Below are 11,262 nucleotides of genomic sequence, written 5' to 3' on the forward strand. Positions count from 1 at the left end.
GGGAGATAAGGGATGAAAGAAAAAGAAAAGCATAATCTGGAGATAATAAGATGGCAGGAAATACATAATTAGTAGTTTTAACGGTAAATGTGAATGGAATATACTCTCCCATAAAGTGAAGGGAGATAGCAGATTGGATGAAAAGTCAGAATCCTACAATATGTTATTTAGAAGAAACACATTTAAAGCAGGGTGATACATACGGAGTAAAAGTAAAAGGCTGGAGCAGAATCTATTATGTTTCAGGTGAAGTCAAAAAAGCAGGAGTAACCATTCTTATCTCAGATCAAGCAAAAGCAAAATTTGATCTAATTAAAAAAGATAAGGAAGGAAACCATATCTTGCTAAAGGGTAGCATAGACAATGAAGCAATATTAATACTAAACATATATGCACCAACTTCTCCTAAAGGAGAAGTTTAAAAAGTTGCAAGAAAAAATAGGCAACAAAACTATAATAGTGAGAGATCTCAACCTTGCACTCTCAGAATTAGATAAATCAAACCACAAAATAAATAAGAAAGAAGTTCAAGAGGCAAATTGAATATTAGAAAAGTTAGGTATGATAGGTCTTTGGAAAAAACTGAATAGAGACAGGAGTAGATTTTCTTTTCAGCAGTTCATGGAACCTATATAAAAATTGACCATATATTAGGACATAAGGACCTCAAAATTAAATGCAGAAAGACAGAAATAGTAAATGCATTCTTTTCAGATCACAATGCAATAAAAACTACATTCAACAAAAAGCTAGGGGTAAATAGACCAATAAGTAAATGGAAACTAAATAATCTCATCCTAAAGAATGAATGGGTCATAGAGACAATAATTTCACCCAAGAGAATGATAAGACAACGTACCAAAATTTGTGGGATGTAGCCAAAGCGGTAATAAGGGGAAATTTTATCTCTCTAGAGGCTTACTTGAATAAAATAGAGAAAGAAAAGATCAATGAATGGGACTTTCAACTTAAAAAGCTAGAAAAAAGGAGCAAATTAAAAATCCCCAATCAAATCCTAAACTTGAAATTCTAAAATTAAAAGGAGAAATTAATAAAATTGAAAGTAAAAAAAAATTGAATAAAACTAAGAGTTGGTTTTATGACAAAACCAACAAAATAGATAAACCTTTGGTAAATTTGATTAGAAAAAGGAAAGAAAACCAAATTGTTAGTCTTAAAAATGAAAAGGGAGAACTTTCCACCAACAAAGAGTAAATTAGAGCAATAATTTATGCCAATGAATTTGATAACTCAAGCAAAATGATAACTACCTTCAAAAATATAGGCTTCCCAGATTAACAGAGGAGGAAGTAAATTGCTTAAATAGTCCCATTTTGGAAAAAAGAAATAAAACAAGCTATTAATCAACTCCCTAAGAAAAAATCCCCAGGACCAGATGGATTTACATGTGAATTCTACCAAACATTTAAAGAACAATTAACTCCAATGTTTTATAAACTATTTGAAAAAATAGGGAATGCAGGATTTTTACCAAATTTCTTTTATGACACACACATGGTACTGATACCTAAACCAGGTAGGTTAAAAACAGAGAAAATTATAGACCAATGTCCCTAATGAATATTGATGCTAAAATCTTAAATAAAATATTAGCAAAAAGATTACAAAAAAATCATCCCCAGGACAATACACCATGACCAAGTAGGATTTATACCAGGAATGCAGGGCAGATTCAATATTAGGAAAACTATTAGCATAATTGACTATATCAATAACCAAATTAACAAAAACCATATGATCATCTCAAAAGATGCAGAAAAACCATTTGATAAAATCCAATATCCATTCCTATTAAAAAACACTTGGGAGTATAGGAATAAATGGACTTTCCTTGAAATAGTAACATCTATTTTAAACCATCAGTAAACGTCATATGTAATGGGGATAAAGTGGAACCATTCCCAATAAGATCAGGAGTGAAACAAGTTGCCCACTATCACCATTACTATTCAACATTGTATTAGAATTGCTAACTTTGGCAATAAGAGTTGAGAAAGAGATTAAAGGAATTAGAGTAGGTAATAAGGAAATCAAATTATCACTCTTTACAGATGGTATACTTAGAGAATCCCAGAGATCCTACCAAAAAGCTATTAGAAATAATCCACAACTTTAGCAAAGTTCCAGGATACAAAACAAACCCACATACATCATCAGAATTCTTATATATCACTAACAAAATCCAACAGCTAGAGATACAAAGAGAAATTTCATTTAAAGTAACTGCCAATAATATAAAATATTTGGGAATCTATCTGCCAAGGAAAAGTTAGGAACTATATGAGCAAAACTATAAAACACTTTCCATACAAATGAAGTCATATCTAACCAATTGGAAAAATATTAAATGCTCTTGGATAGGCTGAGCAAATATAATAAAGATGACAAGACTACCTAAACTAATCTATTTAGTGCTATCCCAACCAGACTCCCAAAAAACTATTTTAACAACCTAGAAAAAAAAAACAAAATTCATCTGGAAGAACAAAGGGTCAAGACTTTCAAGGGAACGAATGAAAAAAAAAATCAAATGAAGGTGGCCTAGCTGTACCAGATCTAAAACTATATTATAAAGCAACGGTCACTAAAATCATTTGGTATTGGCTAAGAAATAGTCTAGTTGATCAGTGGAATAGGTTGTATTCACAGGACAAAATAATCAATAACTTTAATAATCTAGTGTTTGACAAACCCAAAGACCCCAGCTTTTGGGACAAAAATTCACTATGTGACAAAAACTTCTAGGGAAAATTGGAAATTAGTATGACAGAGACTAGGCATTGACCCACATTTAACACTATACACCAAGATAAGGTCAAAATGGGTTTATGATCTAGGCATAAAGAAGGAGATTGTAAATAAATTAGAAAAACATAGGATAGTTTACCTCTGAGACCTGTGGAGGAGGAAGGAATTTGTGACCAAAGAAAGCATAGAGATCATTATTGATCACAAAATAGAAAATTTTGATTTTATCAAATTAAAAAGCTTTTGTACAAACAAAACTAATGCAAACAAGATTAGAAGGGATACAATAAACTGGGGAAACATTTTTATAGTCAAAGATTCCGATAAAAGCCTTATTTCCAAAATATATAGAGAATTGACCCTAATTTATAAGAAATCAAGCCATTCTCCAATTGATAAATTGTCAAAAGATATGAACAGACAATTCTCAGATAAAGAAATTGAAACTATTTCTAGCCATATGAAAAGATGCTCCAAATCATTATTAATCAGAGAAATGAAAATTAAGACAACTATCAGATACCACCATAAACCTCTTAGATTGGCTAGGATGACAGGAAAAGATAATGCTGAGTGTTGAAGGGGATGTGGAAAAACTGGGTCAATGATACATTGTTGGTGAAATACATTCAGTCATTCCAGAGAGCAATTTGGTACAATGCGCAAAAAGTTATCAAACTGTGCATACCCTTTGATCCAGCAGTGTTACTACTGGGCTTATATCCCAAAGAGATCTTAAAGGGAAAGGGACCTGTATGTGCAAAAATGTTTGTGGCAGCCCTCTTTGTAGTGGCTAAAAACTGGAAATTGAATCCTAACCCTAAATGCCCATCAATTGGAGAATGGCTGAATAAATTGTGTTATATAAATGTTATGGAATATTATTGTTCTATAAGAAATGACCAGCAGGATGATTTTAGAAAGGCCTGGAGACACTTATATGAACTGATACTGAGTGAAATAAGCAAGACCAGGAGATCATTATATATTTCAACAATACTATATGATGATCAATTTTGATGGATGTGGCTCTCTTCAACAATGAGATGAACCAAATCAGTTCCATTTGTTCAATAATGAAGAGAACCAGGTACACCCAGTGAAAGAACTCTGGGAAATGAGTGTGAATCACAACATAGCATTTCTAATCCCTCTGTTTTTGTCCGCTTGCATTTTTGATTTCCTTTTCAGGTTAATTTTACCCTATTTCTAAGTCCGATTTTTCTTGTACAGCAAAATAACTGTGTATGTATGTATGTGTGTGTGTGTGTGTGTGTGTGTATACAAATATATAGTATTTAAATATACTTTAACATATTTAACATGTATTGGTCTACCTGCCATCTGGGGGGAGAGAGTGGGAAGAAGGAAGAAAAAGTTGTAACAGAAGGTTTTGTGAAGGTCAATGCTGAAAAATTACCCACACATAAAATAAAAAAGCTTATAAATAAAAAGCTATAATAAAATATATATATATTTTATAGCTTTATATATATATGTGTGTGTGTGTATGTGTATGTATATATATATATATATATATATATATATATATATATATATATATATATATATATCACTACCTTTCCAGTGGAAACTTGGGTGTTCACTCTCTCACCTTCTATATTTAATCAGGTGCCAAATCTTAAATGTCCATTCTTCCACAGTGTCTCTCAAATCTTCCTCTTCTCTCTATATCAACCTAATTGAGTGCTTAATCCCTTCTTACCTCACCTCTTAATTATCCTCCTTGCCTCAAGATTTTCCTCTTCTTAAATCCCTACTCCACATAGATGCCAAATTGGCTTTCCTAAAATATAGATCTGGCCATTTCATTCCAGTACTCCACTGCAGTGGCTCCTTACTGACACTAGGAAAAAATACTATTTTTTAAATCTCATCCTTTTTAATTTTTTTATAAGTCTGATAATGCATATAATTATTAACACAACAGTACATGTACACATATAATTTGTAAATAAATATGCACGTGTTTTTGCACACCCAAAAAATTTTACTGATAGAGTGCAGAATCAAAACAAGTTTGCAGACTATAGATTAGAGGAAGAATATGAGCTAACTTTTATATATATATAAGAAGTTATCTAAATTTTCCAACAAGTCAAATTATTTCCTATCATAACAGCCCATCTTTGCAGCAGCAATATTCCTCTGCTCTATGAATAAATCATAAAACATCAATCTCCAGATAATCAAAATTACAGATAATTGAAAAAGCAATAGAAAGACTGCAGTAGAAGTAAACCAGTATTAACATATTTGATAAGGAAATATATGATCAGAAAAGGAGGCAATCTACTTTATAATACTAGTAATTTTATTTTAATTATTTTAAGAAAAATAAGTTCAGTTACTTTTCTCAACTACCTTTCACAAATGTCTCCAACTCAGAAGATAGTATGATATAATGGAAAGAATCAATCCTTGGCCAAAAATAAAAATCTAAGATTTGTGTCCCAACTCTATCAATCACTAAATGTGAGACTTTGGACAAGTTTACTTAATTTTTTTGGACCTCAATTTCCTCATTCCTAAAAATAAGAAATATATGTGTACTATCTACCCTACATGGTATTGCAAGGATCATATGACATAATGTAAACATTTGGCACCTGTAAAGTATTATATAAATATAAAGTATTATCTTCATCTCCATAGTCACATACACACACACACACACACACACTATGCCTATAAATAAAGCCTCACAAACACAAGTCAGTAATTACAATTTAATTCACCAGCATATGAAGAGACTTGATGGTCATATTTTATCCCAAATCAAAATATTGTCAGCAACACAAGCAGTGACATCTACCCTATATTTTGTTAAGACAGATTAAACACATACACAAAAATAATAATTTGCGTGGACTAATCAAAACACATTTTTAAAAAACTATTTAAGTGGTCATTCGAATTATTTGAATTTAATACTATATTACTTGAACTGTATGAGGCCATCTGCTAGACCCTGACAAAAATTTTTTTAATTACATCAAGGGTTTGATGAAAAGGATTTAACTTCAAGTTATACTCATAATTGATATATCTCTAATTACCAATTTTCTGACATTCTGACACTCTGCTTATATCAATTGGATTTTTCATTTCTTTCCTTATTTAAAATGAAATGCAGTATATTTTGAACATAAAATTATTTTTGCATGTTAAATTATATTCCTGAAATAATCATATGTCAGAAAAGACTTTGATTCCCCACTGTGAAGCACTCCTCAGTGAAGGCACTACAGTTCTTTCAAAGGTTATGCCAGCATAAGTTCTCTAAGTCGAATCACACTGGAAAGGCTTTTAATATGGATCCAACAATGAACCCTATATCTAGGGTTAAGAAAGAATCTGTATCCAAATGGGACACATGGTAATGAATTTCACAGTCACATTAACTCCTGAAAGCGTGGTACTAAATTACAGAGGCAATTCAACTTGCATTAATCTTGGAAGATACACTTATAAAATCATAGACTTTTTAAGTGCTGAAGTATCAAAAAAAGAAAACTAATTGCAAAAGCAAAATATAGTGGAAGGAATTTGGAGTTGGAAGACCTTTGTGTGACTACGATGTAACCTAACACAACCTTAACTTCTCAGGCAAAGGTTCCTCATTTTTAAAATGAAAGTATGTTAAAGATTCTTCTAGAGCTCAATCTATGATTTTACCCAATTACACAAGACAGGTCGCTACTGGCTAATGCATTTTTCAAACAAACTTCAGAAAATATTTTTAGTATACAGTTTGATGTTTCCACAGTTCCAAGAACACATTTCTGAAAACTCTCCACAAAGAAAGGTGACCACAAGGCTCCACTCTATTTAAAGGCCTTGGAGCACAAGGATCTTCACATAGTCACAAGGAACTCTCCTCAACTCAAACACTTACTGCATACTTACAATGTGCCAGGTATTTTGCTAAGCAATGGGATTTTTTAAAAAGTTGAAAAACAGTACAGTCCCTAACTTTGTAAATTTAAAACTTCCAAAGGAGGAACGGACATAGTTGTAACAAAATGCAAAAGATTTCTGAGAAAGACGAGGAGTTTGAAAGTACCATTTAAAAAATAAAAGCTTAAAAAAGGAGGTTTTCAATAGAAGTAAAGACACAGTACAGTGGAGGTATGGAAGACAGTCTTAGCAAAGTGATAAGAAGCAGCAGCAGTACAGATCAGTAGCTAGTTTAGTTAGCATTCAAGATTTGGAGAAGGGAAATAGGATCACAAATGCAGAGATGGAAGTAAACTTATAGATCATCTAGTATATTACACTAATTTTACAGACAAGGGAACAGGAAAAATGGGTTAAAGAACTTTCCCAAAGTCACAAAGGTAGTGACTCGTAGAGCCAGGATTTGACCTCTATTTCTGTCACTCCAGATTCAGAACTCTTTCTGAAAAAGTAGGTAGAAGACATGTTTTGGAGAGTATTAGATGTCAGTCTTTAAGGAATCTTTTAAACTTTAGGAAAATGCTACTAAAGATATTTAAACCAAAAAAGGAATTATTTTTCCCCAGTTATTTCTATATGATATAATATATGATCTGGCACTTCTGCAGAGCACATCGAATCACAGAAACTTCTATCTGCCATATCTTGAAACAGTTTTGGATACTTCTAATAATCTATAAAGAGATTTTTCAGAGAAAACCCAGACTGTCAAGGTCACTTTGAATTTCTATTCCCAGTTTTCAACTTGCTAGCAAGCAGCAAGATAAAAGTTCACAAACATTTCTACTTAATGATGTTGACAACTTTGAAGTCATAGCATTTTGGAGTTGAAAGGGATCTTAAAGATCATTTAGTCTCAACTACTTCATTTTACAGATGAGAAAACCATTACCCTTGAGGTCATCTTCAGCTAAAGCCATATAACTAGGCAGGGTTAGTAAAATAGGGTTTCCTCATTCATGGCATTGAAATTGCCATAAAACTTGCTTCAGAGCTAAGCCTTCCTCCAGAAAAACCAGCCTGTATAAGATCATGATCCTTTGGGAAGCTCTTTCCAAATATTAATGAAATCCCATAAATGGCTAAAGAGTTTCTCCAAATTTATGGATTTCAGTAAGTTGTTTTCAATTCCATCTCTAATGATATGCAAATCACTAGGTATAGCTTTCTTCACCTACATGTTCTGCTACTTAAAAATAAATAAAAAGGAATACTGCTCTGGAATAATTTGCTTTTCACACCCTGGTGTTGCAATTAGAACCTCCTAGTTCTCTGGACAAGCAGAGAACTACAATGTTCTTAGCTTCGAGGGGATCAAAATTATGCTTACCTGTCTGGTACCTCTCCAAGGCCATCTCTCCTGGCAAGATCGCAGCTTTCCTTCAGACAGAAAGCAGAGCCAGATCTAAACCCAAGGGATGAATCCCAGTGAGGAACTTCTCCAAGGGAGAGCTAATTGTGCCCTTCCCCGCCCCAGCGAGGTGCCCAGCTTGGAGTCGCCCACAAAAGGCAAGAGGAAGGACTGGTGAGGTTCAATCCGGGGGTCCCTTGGTCAGTACTGGCCACAGGCTGTAGCCATAAGCTGCAGGATCTCCTGCTGCTGCACCTTCACGGCTGGCGGAATTAGCCCGGGCAGCGTTGTCAAGCAACCACCTTACAACAAATCCAGCCGCACCCCAACCTGCAGCCTCAGCTGGGCTCGGGCTCCAGGACTGCCCGGGATCTGCCCTTACACGCTGCCCTGGACCGCCCGGCGCAACCCTCCACTCCCCCAAAGACAGTAGGGGTCCTCAGATGAGGTAGCAGTTGCTGGCCCAATTCTCTCCGGACCCCAGCGGACTCTTACTGAGGGAGGAAGACGCTTAGGCAGACTCTAGGTGCCTGATGCCAAGGGGAGGGCCACCTCTGCCCACGCATCTCTGCCAGTGACAGCTCCTCCAGCTCCTGCAGCAGCATCCCGTGCCTCCCGTAACGGCTGGAGGCACCCTTGCCCCGGGGAGAAGCCACTCGGGGCAGGGCCTTGCGCCCCCTGGTGCCTAGGAGGCTTCCCGCACTGCCTTCACTGTAAGTGCCTATCTCCTCCAAATCCCACCAGCCTCAGACCCTATTTAGTCCCAGGTGTTCCCGGAGCTTACATTAACCCCTGCAATCCCGCAAACACAAGGCTAAGAAAAGTCGGAGGCTTAGGAAACAGAGCAAAAAGGCAAGTGGGAACTTTCTTCATTCTTCTCCAAGTATTTTCCCCTTCTTCAGCCAGTGTAAATCTTTTAAATTATCATTTCACAATTTCTTAAGATTTAGAAGTGGAAGGGATCCCAGGAGTAATCTGGTAGGCTACTCCTTCACTTCACAGATGACAAAACTAGCAGGTAACCTAGGTTCTCTGACTCCAAAACCACTTCAAAGACTATTCTCCCCAAGCCACTGATGATTCCCCATTTATCTCTCCCAAACATGCTCTCATTTTCTCCTCTGAATTGGACTCATTCTTATATTTCTTGCTGTACATTACACCTTGTGTTGTAGTTTTTATATCTGCACTCTGGCCTCCATAAACACTGTAAACACATCTTAATCAGTAATCTACACAATTCCAATAAATTTTAGTTAAAGGAAAGGGCTGAAATTAAATTCCCAACCCTATAACAGCTGACATTTGTAGAGTGCTTTAAATTTTTCAATGATTGAGATGGGTTGCTACTACTTCCAAGGACTGGCAGTAAATATCATGCTCTCTACACATGGGGGTTAGAGTCAAATAAGAGAATCTTCTAGTAATACTGACAACCTCAAAGAAACTCAAGGTTTTTTTGTTTGTTTTTTCCCTTCTCAACTCCCTTGTCAAAGTTTCCCATAGAAACAGTGGAAAGCCACCTTCAGAATAACAGGCTACATGGTACTTTACAATACCAACCCCCTTCTCCCAACACCTTCCTTTATTTGTAACATGAGATTTTATTATATAATTTTCAGGTTCTTCCAATTCCAGTGTTGTATGATTTTAAGGCAAAAGGCCAGAGTTCTTTAGAGAGATCTTCAACTTTGGAGGTCTCATAAAAGAACATGGTCAGTTAGGTGGCACAGTGGATAATGTTGGACATAAGAATCGAGAGTTTGATTCCTGCTTCAGATGAATCCAGACATGTCATAACCTCAGGTTCCTTCTCCATAAAATGGAATAAAGGTAATGTCTAACAAGGTTTTTGAAGCTCAAATAAAATAACTTATATAGTGTTTTGAAAGCCTTAAAGTACAGTTTAAATTAGCTGTGATTGCTACAGCTACAGATGGTGGAAGTATGAAGTTTGAGCTCAAAAGAAAAATTAATGGTAAAGAATTAGAATTAGCTGTCTCCATTACTAGAAGTTTTCAGGGTTTGGATAACACACACAGTACTTAATGTTTGTTGAATTATGTCTTCTCTAAGGTATGATTACAGAATCTGTTACTGTCAACTAAGTTCATTAATAAGTTTTATTATTTGCTTATTAATGACAGCCTAGTTCCATCTCAGAATAGAGGTTCAGATTCAGCCCCATTTTACTCTCAATTTCTGGCATTTAGGACACAGAAACATTATTATCACTTCAAGATTCAATTTCTTCAAATGTCCTTGCAGCGTTTGCCCTCTGCCATAGTATCAAGGACAAATCAATCACTTAAAAAAAAAATGAAAGTTTTTAAAATAAAGCTATTCTCAAAATGAGGTATCAATATGCAAATGGAATTAATGAATAAACGAAAAAAGGATTTAATGAATAAATGAAAAAGTACTTATTAAGCACTTAGTAAGTGCAAAGTCCCTCTCAACCTAGTAAGGCTATAAAATTCTCAAAATTATCACTTTTTAAAGATCCAGTTCCTTCATATGTCCATGTGTCGATTGCTTTTTACCATACAATCTAAAACAAATCAATCCCACAAAAAGAAAAAAAAATTTGTAAAGCTTTTAAAAATAGTTATTCTCAAAATGATATAACTCATCAATATGAGAGATTAATGAATAGACAAAAACATAAATGCTCACGAAGTGTAAAATCCTACTAAAAATTAAGTGTTAAGAAATATTAAAATAGTCCCTGCTCTCCCAGAGCTCACATTCTGTTAAGTAGCCTCTTAAAAATACAGAACTTCACTGCAGGAGCTACCAATGCCTTTTCTGAACGCTAAGGGGGCGCTCATCCAAGCAAAAAGCAAGAAACGACCAGCGCAGGGGAAGGACTTCACGGGGAAGCCACCGCTACGCTCGTTGGTTGTTACACACTCGCGCCCGACAAGTCCCCGCTAAGGAAAACATTCCGGTTGACATTCCACTCACCAGGCAACCCTAATCCCCACAGTCCTCAATCTTCCGAAATTTCGCAATGGTAATTAAATTCCCTTTTTTCTCCTCCACCAAGACACCAACAAAAACAAATCACTCTTTTTGCACTTAAAAGCCCGCCTCTTTACCAGTTTTAAATATGGTGTCTTTCGGTCATGCGCAATACGGACCTGGAAGGCAAACGACAG

General features: G+C 35.2%; 1 protein-coding gene across 19 annotated transcripts in view; it reads right to left on the bottom strand.

Moving 5' to 3' along the window:
* The window catches only part of CSPP1 (centrosome and spindle pole associated protein 1), a 120,158-nt gene extending 108,935 nt beyond the window's left edge, over positions 1 to 11,223 (bottom strand). For 8 of the 19 annotated variants that reach the window (XM_031946309.1, XM_031946308.1, XM_031946300.1 and 5 more), the window contains exon 1: positions 8,081 to 8,745. The gene's annotated coding sequence lies outside the window, so the exon portion shown is untranslated. Of the gene's footprint in view, positions 1 to 8,080; positions 8,748 to 11,068 lie in introns of those variants that run through there. The other 11 variants (XR_004230926.1, XR_004230927.1, XR_004230928.1 and 8 more) reach the window with 5 other exon arrangements.
* Between the last annotated feature and the right edge of the window lie 39 nt (positions 11,224 to 11,262).

Source organism: Sarcophilus harrisii, chromosome 1 (assembly GCF_902635505.1).
Source record: "Sarcophilus harrisii chromosome 1, mSarHar1.11, whole genome shotgun sequence".
NCBI lineage: Eukaryota > Metazoa > Chordata > Mammalia > Dasyuromorphia > Dasyuridae > Sarcophilus > Sarcophilus harrisii.